The 14,239-nt window shown below is 35.5% G+C and overlaps 1 protein-coding gene across 4 annotated transcripts in view; it reads right to left on the bottom strand.

The window, feature by feature from the left end:
• The window catches only part of LOC107602069 (fibroblast growth factor receptor 1-A-like), a 29,436-nt gene extending 27,581 nt beyond the window's left edge, over positions 1–1,855 (bottom strand). For all 4 annotated transcript variants that reach the window (XM_016294469.1, XM_016294470.1, XM_016294471.1 and 1 more), the window contains exon 1: positions 1,439–1,855. The gene's annotated coding sequence lies outside the window, so the exon portion shown is untranslated. The remainder of the gene's footprint in view (positions 1–1,438) is intronic.
• Between the last annotated feature and the right edge of the window lie 12,384 nt (positions 1,856–14,239).

The following is a 14,239-nucleotide window of genomic DNA, read 5'->3' as shown; positions in this document are numbered from 1 at the left end:
GCAACCCCCCTTAACACCAGTAATTGTATAGATTAGGAAAGGAAATCCAAGTGAATTATTTAGCCATTTGCCTTCCTATCCACACCTCCGCTGGCTTCGTTTTGCATAATCACTGATGCACACTAAAAACTCAAAAAAATGGGAACGGCATTAGTGGTTATGTAAACTCTTAAAACTAGAGGTTCTTCATTGGCATCAGAAGAAACTTTAACATCCACCGAAACTTTCCATTGCACAAAAAGTTCTATAGTGGAAGAATGTTATTAAAATATTCTTCACACAAAGAAAAAAAACTTCACTGTTCACTAAAAGGTTTCTTTGGGGAACCCAATATGTTCATTTTTTGGCATTGCTAAGAAAATCTCCTTCTGGAATCTTTATTTTTGCAGCACATTTTTAAAACTGTGAATATAAAGCTTTATTCAGTTTTGCTGAAAGTGATATTGAGAAGATTACCAGGAAGAAGTCACAGCAGGGTGACTGAGCAGCACTCTGACCAGGTGCATGGACGCAGCTCGTCTTTCAGCGCATCCAATATTACACATTCAGTTTGGATGGGCTCCAGCTGACATGAGATTCGGCCGTAACTCAGCACAAGTGCCACAATAAATCAAGATGGGCTCCTCGGGGAGGGAGGTTGTGGTTTTGAAAAATATCAGTTTAATTTATGATTCATCTCTGAAATTAATGCTTGTGGAATGAAGTAGTCATCCTCAGAGATTCTGACATTGACTCATGATCAGAAAGTGTCTCTAAAGGTAAACTAGCGTAACATGTTGAGTATGGGACTGACTCAGTTTCAATGGTTCCTGACTAAGATGTTTAGAAGGACTCTACTAGTGCATCTTCCCACCTAAACTCTACAACAGAGGTCGGCCAGGGAACATCAGTTCAGTTAAATCACAAAAAAACCTGATTTATCATTAACACAGAAGCAGATCACCCTGGAAAGGTTTGTTTCCTCAAGGAACACAATGCATCCATAACAAACACTAGACAGACAATGCCACCTAGGGTTTTACAGCTCAAAATAGGTCACTTTTCATATTCATTGATATGGAAATTGAGGGAACACAATGTAGCATTCTTATTCTACTCCTGCTGTGAGCACCTATTCAATCATGAATGTGCAAACACAATGGAAATGAGAATGATTTACTTTAAAAAGCACAACTAGGCTATATGAGCCTCTATTTATATTTATATTGCAATCATATAGGCTATATCAATACTTCTTTCTGTATTGACCTCTCTACATAAAACTTGCAAAAACGTTTCTTTAAATTGAAATATGTGTCTGAAGATAACGTCTTTTTTCTTACGACGATGGCGTGCGTATTTAATCTTTCTTATAGCCTACTTCATTTAAAAAATGAACAACAAAGACATCATAACTCTAACAATGTTGCGGTTCTTCACAAAGTTAAAAAGCACTCACCTCTGATGTTATTGTGAGCACTGGGTTGTGTTGAAGTGGCACTTCTTGTAGGAGTTATTTAGGTTTGTAAAGCTTTACTCCAAAACAAGCGATCTCCGTAGAAAATAGCCCACGCTGAACTGAATCAAAACAAGCCACTCAGCCAGATCTCTCTCGTGCAGCGCGCCTGTTTTTTTTTGCAAAAAGTAGCGAGTCGCGTTTAAACCAGTTGAACCAAACAATAGGTTCTGGTCCAGGTGCGTAGATAAACAGTGAGAAAACTTCCACGTCTTTGCTGTTTGGGAAGTTTTTCATTCATAAACTCGCGCGGGTGTTTCGCGACGTACCGAGATTTACGAGTCACACCGAGGTAAACTGCGAATTAGCGTGTTTGTCTTGCGCTTTCTCTGTCGCTTACAGCAGCGATTCTTCCTCTGGAAAGGCATATGAAGGAGGGTTTTTTTTTCTTCGTACCTCCCACTTCCAGGATTTGAGGATTCAAGAATTCCACTGCCCCCCTCCACCAACCCACCAGTGCGATCCTCCCATTCACCTCTGAAACTCAGTGCATACACTGCTCCTTACCAACTCACTTCTACTAGATAGATAGATAGATAGATAGATAGATAGATAGATAGATAGATAGATAGATAGATACTATGTCAGAGAGAGACATAGACAGATAGATAGATAGATAGATAGATAGATAGATAGATAGATAGATAGATACTATGTCAGAGAGAGACATAGACAGATAGATAGATAGATAGATAGATAGATAGATAGATAGATAGATAGATAGATAGATAGATAGATAGACAACGAGTGTGTTATTGTGTGAGTCTAATTGGATTGATTGGTTCAGTTGATGTCATGTGGTCTCATCAGCAGTTAATGTCAGAATGACTGGATTGAAAATATGAACTGCTAAAACAAATAAAGACTCAATTTACTGTTAAAGTCAATAATTATCCAGTCAATTGTATTCATCAATGTCCCGTGAACAAGAGTTCTGTTGAAATATATATCGGCCAAATTTCACTTACAACATGAAAAACAATTCCATTTAGTATTTATAAACCATCCACAACATCTTAGCGTCACGGTGCTGAGGTTTGCACGGGTAAGCACCATTTACAATTTTACTTGAAAATCTAAAAACCTAGCTTACTTTTTATTTAAAAATTAGTATGTTCAGTGTATTTAAGATTTGGCCACATGAAACCTCTGATGACAAATAGGCTAGAAGTAAAACAGAAATGCAGTTCAAGTTCTAAATGACTTTAAGTGCATTTGATGAATTACCTTTTTACTGTGACACTGTTGTATTTTTCAAACGGCTCCCCATGAGGTGCTTTACATCAACATTCAACTCCATTTGCTCACTTCCCTTTCAGAGTGATTGTATCTCCATCTGCTGAACCCGTCCAGCTCTCTCAATCCACACACCACACCTGCTTTATTTATGAACGTCTGATGTGGTAAGTGGACGACTTGCATCATAGAAAAACCACCTAGTGCGGGTCTAGGTCCCACAGCATTAACATCTGGAGATCCGTTTACAGGGTTTTGCACAGCAGTGTGTGTGTGTGTGTGTGAGTGTGTGTGTGTGTGTGTGCTGTGCCTTTAAGTATGAAATCGAGAAACAGGTCTCTGGTTACAACTACAATGTGTTGAATGTGTCTAAAATGAGTATGTATTAATTTTTTGACGCACTGAAGTGATTGGCATTGATTAGTTACCATAGTTACCTATTCATTTCTATAGGGAAAAATTAAGAGAAATATGCATGAAATCTGTATATTTGGAGATAAAAATGGCCAGAAAAGTAATGTCTTTTGTACTTCAAGATAAGATAAAAAAAATTAAATACAATATAAAATTAAATAAAATAATAAATAAATAATACAATAAAATTAATAAATTATGCAAATAAAATAAAAGACTAAAATAAAATAAAAATAAGAAATATATAAATAATTCAAAAATAAATCAAATGTAAAAATAATTAAAATAAAGAAAAAAGAAAAAACATAAATTAAATTTTATAAAATAAAAATCTAAATAAAATAGAACAAGAGTTAAAACAAAAAGTCATAAACATAAATATACGGCGTGATTTAGCTTGGAGAAAATAAATCTTGGTCACAGTAACCTATTCATTTCTATTGTGAAAAATTAAGAGAAATATCAGTGAAATCTGTGTATATTCAGAGATTTAAAAAATACTTTTTTTGTAAAATTAGAAAATTTGCTTTGGGTATGTTTTTTTTTTGTATTTCTAAATAAATAAATAAACACATACATACTAAAACTAACAAATTAAGATAAATATGTATTAAATAATCCAAAAGGTTTGGGTATGGTTTTTGTACTTCAAAATGAATTAATGAATGAATGTAAAATACAAATTAATAAATAAATAAAAAATAAATCATATAAAATAAAACAAACATGTTTCATAAAAGAAAAAAATACAATATTTAGATTTTAATTACAGCTATTTTAAAAAGAGCAATCTGCTCATCCAGCATGGTGATCTTTTTCATCTAGTGTTCAAGATAATAGCATTTGTTCCAATCAATAACTGGAGGAACACTTGCATTTTGTTTGGACTCAGTCCTGTATTACATTACAATGTTCACTGCTGTAACTGGAAGGGTCAAACACTGGTTAAATCACAAACAATGAAGTGATATTTCCACAGTATCACTGTAACTGGCAGCAGAATCAGCCATGCTAGAACTGGCATTTCAGCTGTTCGGCTCCCACTAACACACTGATGGATGCCGTCGTTGAGGGGCGTCCACAATCATTTGGAGGGTGACTGATAGTAGATCGTTAAAAGAATTCTGATATATACAGTATTCAGAATATAACAGTGGATAAACGTCATTCTTTGAACATCTGTCTCAAACAGAACAAATGATCCCTATTAACAAAATATTGCAACAAATGTGATATTTTAAACTTTTTGTCCTGAAATATGAACAGTACACAGGACTAAATGAGAAGGTCATGCATCTCAGAATGACGCTGGAGGCAGATGCTACCATTTTGTCAGAAGTATTGATTTCCTCACAACAGTGGTCTCATTTGCTTATTTTCATCTTGTTTATCAGGGAGTGGCTGGATTTGTACCTTGTATTGAAAACTTTTATCTCACCTGTCAGAAAATAGTGAACAATAGCAACAAAAGACAATATGGATACTAGGTCAAATCAGAGTTATTACGGGTGAAGGGATATTTCAGCCAAAAATAAAAACCCTGTCAGCATTTACTCACCCTTAATTTTGAAAAATGTTGACGGTAGCCATTGACTTACATTGTATTTTTTCAAGTCAATGGCTGTTTGGTTACCAACATTCTTCAAAATATCTTCTTTTATGCTCAACAGAAAATACAGGTTTGAAACATCTTGAGGGTGAGTAAATGATGACAGAATTTTTATTTTTAGGTGAAAGAATTGAAAAAAAAAAATTGTTACCTCAAATCAAATAAAATCTAAAAATAAAACATGAACTTATTTTATTTCAGCTAGTTGCCAAAACAGCATTTTTCATTTCCATTTACTTTAACTTGATGTAGTAAAATAATTACAACTAAAACTGAAATAAAAATGAATAAAACCATTAAGACAAAAAAAAATGACAAAAACACACAACAAAATAACTAAATATTTAACTAAAATTAAAATGCCTTGGAAATGATACTTGAAATAAAATAAGCTGAATTGAAATAAAATATTTTTTTAAATCTTAAAAACATATACTTTATTTTAGCTAGTTGCCAAAGCAACATTTGTCATTTGTTTAAAGTTGAACTCGATGTACTAAAATAACTCAACTAAAACGGAAAATGAAAAAATGAATAAAACTATGCAGATTTATAAAAAAATAAAAATAAAACTCATTTAAAAAAGACAAAAACACACAACAAAAATACTAAAATGAAAATATAAAAATAAAAAATAATTTGTAAAACTAAATATGAATTAAAAACGATCAAATCTCTTCAATGATACTAAAATAACACTGGTTCAAATGATATACCGAATATTCTGCAACCATATATATAACCCTATTTGTGACATCAGCCGAAAAGGAAAATGGTGCAAACCTTAAAACACTCCTTTTTTATTTAGAATAATATGCACAAATGAATTGTGCACAACAAGGCCATGAATGTGCATTTTAAGTAAATAGGGTAAATAACAAAAAAAGTCAATATGTAAACATTTATTTAGCTATTGGCATTTTAGACAAATTCCTCTCATAGATTCCTGCATTTAAATTCGACCGCTGTTCCCCTCGAAAACAGGCCTGTGTCTGTGTCTGTGCTCACACACCAAACACACTGCTCTCCAAACATTTGAAATGTGGCAGTTTTACTGAGCATCCCCTGACATGACCTCGCCAGCTCGCCTTAGACTTGCTCAGTGAGGAGAAATACCTTCATCTTGACCCAAAATGAGTATAATTCTATATTCACATTAGATAATAACATTCGTTCGTTTGGTTTAGCCTGCAGCAGCATTTATGGGCTGACACTGTTGTCATGTGAACCTTTTTAACCCTGGAGAAAGATTCCGATTATATTCTTAAAATTCTGTCAAGCTCGACCTTTTGTCATTTTCGTTAAACCCCACTGCATTTTACTTTCACACAAAGCTAAAACGATTCATTTTTTTTGCTCATTTGTCACCATCCTGGTTTTTTGCAGCTCTCATGTTTTTGGATCAAATTTTACATCATCAAAATACTAAACTGCTTGCACTTTGTAGTTTTAGAAGATGATACACTGTATACTATTGTATTTTAATAATATATTTTCCCAAGTACATTACAATTAGAATACCAAAAGGTTAGGCAGTTTGTTTATTGGCATAATTTCTACTGGAAACTATGGTCATTTTCTTCTGCTCATCTATAATAACAGGCATTCATTACGGTGAAAATGACAGGCTGAGAGTGGGTTGCCACCCTAAGATTTTTCATAATGACACACAGTCTTCATGGTTTATGGTCTTCATGCTCTTGTTTTTTCTATCACTTCTGTCCTTGTTTTGCCACCGACACTGACCTTGCTTCAGTGTTATGAAACTATGGTGCCTATTAGAGACCTGAAGGATGATACGTCCACAAATATAAACGTCTCAATTATTATTTGTTTACTATACAAAATCATAGCAACAAGGTTGGCATTCACAGCTGCTGGCAAGCATAAAGCAAAAGATATACTTGTCCTTGTTCACTTTCTGATGTCATTAAGACAACGTTTTGTTGATTAATGGAATAGTTCTTTAGTCCTTAATGGACGATTTTTTATTTTTTATTATTTTTTAAAGATTTTTCTTAATGGATTAATGGTTCTTATCGATATCAGGGTTGAAAACTGTTTTTGTTGCTTTGTGTTTTTGTACAGTGATGAAGAAAAATCAGGATTCTTTGATATAAATAAAAATAACATTTATTTTTAATTATTTTGTAACATTATAAATGACTTTACTGTCACTTTTGATCAATTTAATTCCTCCATGCTGAATAATAGTATAAATTTCTTAAAAATAAAATACTTACCACAAAGTTTGATCAATTTAATGCTTCCTTGCTGAATAAAAGTATTAATTTCTATTTTTTTTTTAAAACATACTTATGCCAAAGTAGGCCAAAGTTTCCATTTTAAATTATAAAAAAATGTAAATAATGAAAATAATAATAAAAAATAATCAATTAAACAAAAAAAATGAGAATATTATAAAAAAAAATAAAAAAATATTACAAATATATTACAGTTCGAAACTTAGAAATGTCAAACAGTATTTTTAAAAAGTTGCTAGATTTTTGTTGACGCGTTTAGACAAACGACTACATTAACACACTGTAAAATACGACATTAGCTATTTATTGTTTATTAAATTAATTTTTACATATAAGCCATGCATGGACACAAATTGACCTGCCATAAAAGCTTCTCATTTGACCTCAAACAATCTGTTATTATTTCTAACAGGGATGATATTCTGTATTGATGAGGTGTTTTGCTTATTGATAGAGCTGCTTTTGTATAAATTGCCTTTAATGTTTTTAATGTCTAATGAAAGTGAACAGATGCTCTGGCACCAGCAGCTGCTTTGATCACAACACAACTGTGGCTGTCATGTTTCATAATCAGAGTAGAGTTTAATAAAGGCACCCAAAATAAACGGTTTTAATCAGGCACAATGTGCATAACACATGTTAGCAGTGGCGGCCAGAGAAAGATGTGTTGGTGGTATTGCATGAAACTGATCAAAGACTTTACCAGCTGTAAATGATTAGCACTCGCAGACTCACAGCTTCATGTTGCTCTTTTTGCAAACAAATTTGTAGTTTTTTCATTTCACGCTCACTGCTAGATTGTCAGGTTCTCCTAAACTTACGTTTCTTTAAAGAGGAAGCTGGTTTTGGCAGCTGCTGCCACTTTCCTTTCGGAACATGACATCCAAATTCCAAGGTTTGTGGTGTCTCTTAGTTATTTTCTACTCGGAATCTGGAAGTTCTGAAGCAAAGCGAGCCATTTAAACGTGCCTGGTTTAGTCCTCTCAGCATTTAGGAAGCGTTAGTGCAACTTTATGCCACAGTGGCAGTGATGGATGCCGAGGAAAGCAAAATGCGGTTTTGCCGGGCAAAGCATTGCCACACCCAGATCGCCACAAGGAGCAATCCGGCAAACACAATTCCGACAGAAAGCACAAGAATGGTGGAAGACGCTACACTGTAAAAAATGACCGTGAATTTAACGGTAAAAGACTGTAAAAATGCTACAGTAAAAACCTGTTAAATGGTTAATGGTAAATTCCCCAACTATATACGGTGAAAAACTGTATTGGACATTACATGTATTGGACATTCATTTTACGGTAGTATACTGTTTTTGGAAGTGAAAAAGTGTGTTACCATGATGGTGTTTAGCGTTTGTGTGAATGACACTGTGCACCTTCTATACATGTTATTGTTTAAAAGCTGCTTGTTATGGGCTTTGGTTCATCATGTGACTTTCTCATCAACACCTGCATTTGGTGGTTATCAGTGTATTACAAAGCTACAAAACAGATTTCAGTACTTCAATAGGTTGGTATATTAACATTATATCAGTTAATGAAATTACGGTATTTAACTGTAAATTTAAGTTAAAACCGTAAAACCTAAAACGTTGCTACCGTATTTTTTACGGTAAAATTCCGGCAACCACAGCTGCCGTTTTTTTACCGTAAATTTTACGGGATTTTTTTTTACAGTGTATGATCTGCAGTAAACCAGTCTGCACGAAGATGAAAGTACCTGCATGTCATATTGTGATCAGTGAGATCACAATGCGCGCTGTGGACGGCCACACAGCTGGAAATGCAGTAATGGTGAGGTCATGTGGTAAACGGCCGCCACTTCTGTCAGGAATCAGGATCGTCCATTAAATGGGAAATGCATTCAGTATTTTCAGTATCTGAGAGCCTGTCATTACTTGCAAAGTTCACAAGGGTTGCAGATTTTCTGAAAATTACATGCTTGCGTGGTTTAGCATCATTGCATATTCACAACCCTCTGTGGTGCACCAACAAATGAAACGAGGACCTTAAAGAACAAAGGGTTAGCGAATACCTAGGTCTGCGGTCGTGCTGTGAATTCTGCAGAGGCGAGACACAGTTCGGCCAAAACCGGTCTGTTTTGGTACTTTCTGACCATGGCCAAAGTGTGGCTTTGTGCTGTCTAGGGGTTCGGTTGCCCAGTTCGTTCTATGACCTTGCATTTAGTCATGCTGAGAGATTCACAGGAGGCTAAAAATAACCGCTTCAATATAAACACGATCAGGTTCCCTGCAAAACAAATGATTTCTTGAATTAATTAGCTTGCTGTCCAAAACATTTTTTTTAAATGTTGCTGAATTGTTCCACTTGTTTTTAACTAGTTTATACTTTAAATAAGTGGAAAAGATCCACTTATAAATACAGGAAAAGTCTTAATGTTTTAAATGGTGTTGCTTCACAAGTAAATACATCTTGTTTCAAGACTTAATTGTTTTAGATATTGCAACTGGAAAATGACACAAACCCCTGTGCTTCCAATTTCTGCCTGCACACATATTGATTGATTGAAAAATAAAAATAAATAAAAAGACTTAAGTTGTCAACAACTTTTGCAATATATATTTTTTTCTTTTCTTTTCACAAACAATGAGCTATTTCATGAATCACAAAATAAAGAAATATAGAGATTTGTCATTAGAGGACGATCTTAAAATGTCAACCTGGTTACTATGGTTTTGCACAGTAAACTGAAGATAAAGGTTTATATTTGAGACTATATTATATAATAAACTATAACTAAATCCATTAAAAACATTTTAATTACTTAAACATTAACTGAAATAAATACAAAAATTATGAATTTTCATTCAGTTTAACTTCAGTTTTACTAAACCTAAAATTGAAATCAAAATGAATAAAAATTACATCTTTTAATTTTTTTTTTATCAAAACAGGAAAATATGAATTAAAAAAAAACTCACCAGTTGTTTATCAGCATGCATATTACTAGCATATTGGCTGTTTATTAGTATTTATAAAGCACACACTAATAGCTTATTCTGCATAATCGTATTTAAGATCCCTTAATCCACCCCATACCTAAACTTAACAACTACCTTACAAACTATAAATAAGCAGCAAATTAGGAGTTTACTGAGGCAAAATTCATAGTTAATAGTTAGTTGACAGTGAGAATTGGTCCCCAAAAGTGTGAACAAAATAGCTGTTTCTAATAAACACCTTGCCGTTTCATGACCCTGATCCCTATGAACTGCATTTTTATTCAATTTAACAATTGATCTAATAATCCTTGAAACAAGATTAGACCAAAATACTCACATGAGTTTTTGCAACCCATGAGGATTCTGACTACCTGAAGATTTGATTTACTTCTTGAACGCTTGTTCTTTGTCTTCTAGCCGTACAAGTTTCTTGTGCTGTGAGGACAGACTGCTGTAATGTTCCCCTGTGTTTTTCTGCTTTCAGTTATTTTTGATGGTGAGATGGATGGAAACGTTGTTGTGAATAACACTGGCTGGTCGGGGAGTGTCTCTGGGTTGATGCTGGAGTTCGTGGCTGGGTCTGGGGCTGAGGTTTGGAGACACTGATGGGCTGAGAGAGCAGCTGGCGGACAGGCTGCTTGCCGAGGAACCGTCCACATTTCCGTATTTTTAACCTTGCCTCATTCTGTGGCGAGTGCCATCAGTCACATCCTGAGACTGCTGTGCACTGCACACAAGAGTTCAACCGCTGGAAGATCTGGCAGAGAAGTGTGGATTAGTTAGAAAACCTGAAAAAGCATGATTTGTGAAAGAAAGCATTATTAACACATTCTGAAAATCCCCAGAGGGAAATGTTATTGTTCAAAGGTTTCTCAGGAGACTTCATGAAGTTCTCAGTTGTGCTTTAAATGGAAATCATTTACTCATAAATCATAAACTTACGTTTCAAACCTGTATGCATTTCTTTCTTCTGAGCAAGTTTTTTTTTTGAAGAAGAATGTTGGTAACCAAACCGTTTCAGTTACCACTGACTTCAACTGACAAAAATACTATGGAAGTCAATGGGAACTGAAATGGTTTGGTTTTCATCATTCTTCGTCATAACTTCTTTTGTGTTCTGCAGGAAAAATAAGTCATACAGGTTTGAAACAACATGAGGATGAGGAATAGATGACTGATTTTACATTTTTGGGTGGACTAAAACTTTAAGTATCATATTTGTTGCAGATGCTTTTCCTAAAATACCCATGAAAATAGATACAAAAATGAGATAATTACAAAAAAAAAACAATGAATGTGGATAACAGGTTGAATAATTTTATCTAGGAAGAATATGATTCTGAATTTAGATTTTTTTTTTTGCAAATCTGTCTTAAAGGGATAGTTCACCCAAAAATGAAAAAATTACCCCATAATTTACTCACTCTCAAGCCATCCTCGGTGTATATGAATTTCTTCATTCAGATGAATACAATCAGAGCTCTTCCAAGCTTTATAATGGCAGTGAATAGTTGTCAAGATTTTGAAGCCCAAAAAAATGTCCATCCATCATAAAAAGCTCTCCACATGGCTCTGGGGGGTTTATAAAGTCCTTCTGAAGCAAAGGGATGCATTTGTGTAAAAAATATCCATATTTAAAACTTTATAAACCGTAATCTCTAGCTTCCGCTAACTGTCGTATGCAGGTAAACGAAAGAGTGGCGTCCAATGGATGACGTATGCGTAAGCTCCGGTGAGAATATACTAGTCTCACGAGAACCAAGTTTTGTTTAAAGCAAAGAAAAACCTCTCCATCTTGGCTTATATCAAAATCTTATATTGAATTCTCCAACATTTTTCTTTACAAATCCTTGTTTCGTACTTCTAATTCATGATTTGTTTTGTTTTGCTCTCTCCTCTGCACTCCTAGTCACTTCTCACCGGAGCTTACGCTACACCTATGCCACTCTCTCGTGAACGCGCGTACGACAGTTAGCAGAAGCTAGAGATTATGCTTTATAAAGTTTTAAATGGATGTTTTTCTTATGAAAGGCATCGATTCACTTCAGAAGGCCTCTATTAACCCCTCGGAGCTGTGTGGAGTACTTTTTATGATGGATGGACACATTTTTTGGGCTTCAAAATCTCAACCGCATTCACTGCCATTATAAAGCTCAAAAGAGCCAGGACATTTTTTTATATGACTAAAGAAGAAAGAAATAGAATAGAATAGAATAAGAAGAAAGTCATATACACCTGGCTTGAGGGAGAGAAAATAATGGAGTAATTTTTATTTTTGGGTGAACTATCCCTTTAATTTGAGACATTAAAGGTGCAATAGGTGATTGTCTTCAGAAACATTTTTTGTTATGCTGGTTGAAAGTCTCTTCGCATCCCGATAGCAAAAATTAAGTTAAGTTGTCTAAATGTATTTGTCTGTATTTATATATTCTGTGGAAGGCGTAGGATCAAGAAATGTTCGTCCAATCAAAACGCTTGATCCGAGCGTTTTAATATGCGTTCCTACCTGCCTCGCAATGTATGTATTAGCATACCTCTGCGCACAGGGTTCGCGCAGACAGGATAAGTCATCAGCGTGTTCACGCACGCTGTGCAGACAGAGCGAGAATGGCAGACAAACATCAACAACCTGACCTTCCTTCCTGGTATTGTAGTACTTTTAAAGTTTTCTCACCGGTGAATGACACATGATGTAGCCCAGCGGTTAATCCAGTCCTCGCGCCAGCTCGTTAGAAGTGAGCTACGTACATGAGCTGTGTCCCTACACAGTGTTCATTGCTCTCTGAGCGGGGAAAATACATTCACTTCGCAACATGGGCTGGAATTGGGAACCGCTGATGTAGCCTATTGTAGTAATGTTGTCTCTGGTATTCTGGTCTGGGAGCGTCTATGCGTTCAGGGGGCGTGGCTTTGGACGGCGATTGCAGGGAGGGTGGGACGTTCGCTTTCAGTGCTATCAGGCTAAAGTTAGCATTTTCCGAGATCTCCTACTGCAACTTTAAGATTTATTTAGAGAAGAAACAAGTCTTTTTTTCTCAAAATAATAATCTGAGGGGACAAAGTCTCAACGTGCTCTCTATTTAATCTCAGTAGAGTCTAGGAGAAACATTTGAGCTATAAAACAGATCTTATTTGTGACTTCCTTTTTAGAAAATCTTCACATTTTCACACACAACCTATAGTTTCTGCTATCAGTTCATTGTTTTTTCTATTAATGCGGTCTGAAAGCAACATAACATAAATATATACAATATATACACACACTATACATGACAGAACATCCTGTGGCTCAATGATCAAATAAACCCCCTATGTGGGTTTTTCTCCACTGTGGGACGCCCCATATTATTCATCCTTGTGCAAACGAGACATAACAGCGCCTCTGATCACCCGACACAATCAAACTCCGTCCACATACAGTTTGATGTTACAATGTGCGTGTATACAAAGTCCAAACTGAGAGTATTTACACTTACAGTCTCTGTGCCATGGGCAGGGATACATCGGTAGACCGCCGGGCACCTCTAAATCACCAGAGTTCGGAGAAGCCGGGACCAGGGCCTTCGTCAGCAATCACCAATGTTTATTGTTCGAGGAGTGAGCGAATGCTCTGCGGGATCCTGGAGCAAACAGATACACCGCAGCCTCGGCAGGGCATAAACAATGGCAGCCCCCCTTGCCCTCCACACAGGAAGCAGCTCTGCGGACAGGGGTGTGTGGAGGACAGCTGAAAACACACATGCCACGCTACGTCAACATTCACGGCCACATATTCAGACATGTGTCAAATTCAGGATATCCGAAGTGGTGGACTTCATTTCCTCAAATCATGAGACAGATTTCTGAAGTTGGTCCAAGATCTGACTGCTAGTTTCGAATGAGAGCTGCATGGTTTCTAGCTGGTCGTTCAGCAGCTGGAGCTGTTTTAAATTGATCTTGGTCAAGTTGGTTTGGGCAGGTAGACCACCTGACAACATCTGCTAGAAACATTTGGAAATCTTTTTTTAAAAGCATGCAATACTGCCAGAATAACACTTTAAATCAGTGGTTCTCAACCAGTGGGCTCAAACTTCCAAGGAGACTTCATGATGACTCAAAATTATTTAAAATAACAAACAAAATCAAGATTTCTCACTTTAATTCATTTTTTGTCTCTTATGAACCAGGATTCCCTTCATCTTGGAAAATATTTACAGTATGAGGTAGCTTCATTGTAAAAGCATAACTTTTAGACCATGAAGTAATATATATATATA

Source organism: Sinocyclocheilus grahami, unplaced genomic scaffold (genome assembly GCF_001515645.1).
Source record: "Sinocyclocheilus grahami isolate Dianchi unplaced genomic scaffold, SAMN03320097.WGS_v1.1 scaffold318.1, whole genome shotgun sequence".
Lineage (NCBI taxonomy): Eukaryota > Metazoa > Chordata > Actinopteri > Cypriniformes > Cyprinidae > Sinocyclocheilus > Sinocyclocheilus grahami.
Note: the sequence above shows the minus strand (reverse complement) of the source record. Positions and strands in the feature narration are given on the sequence as shown.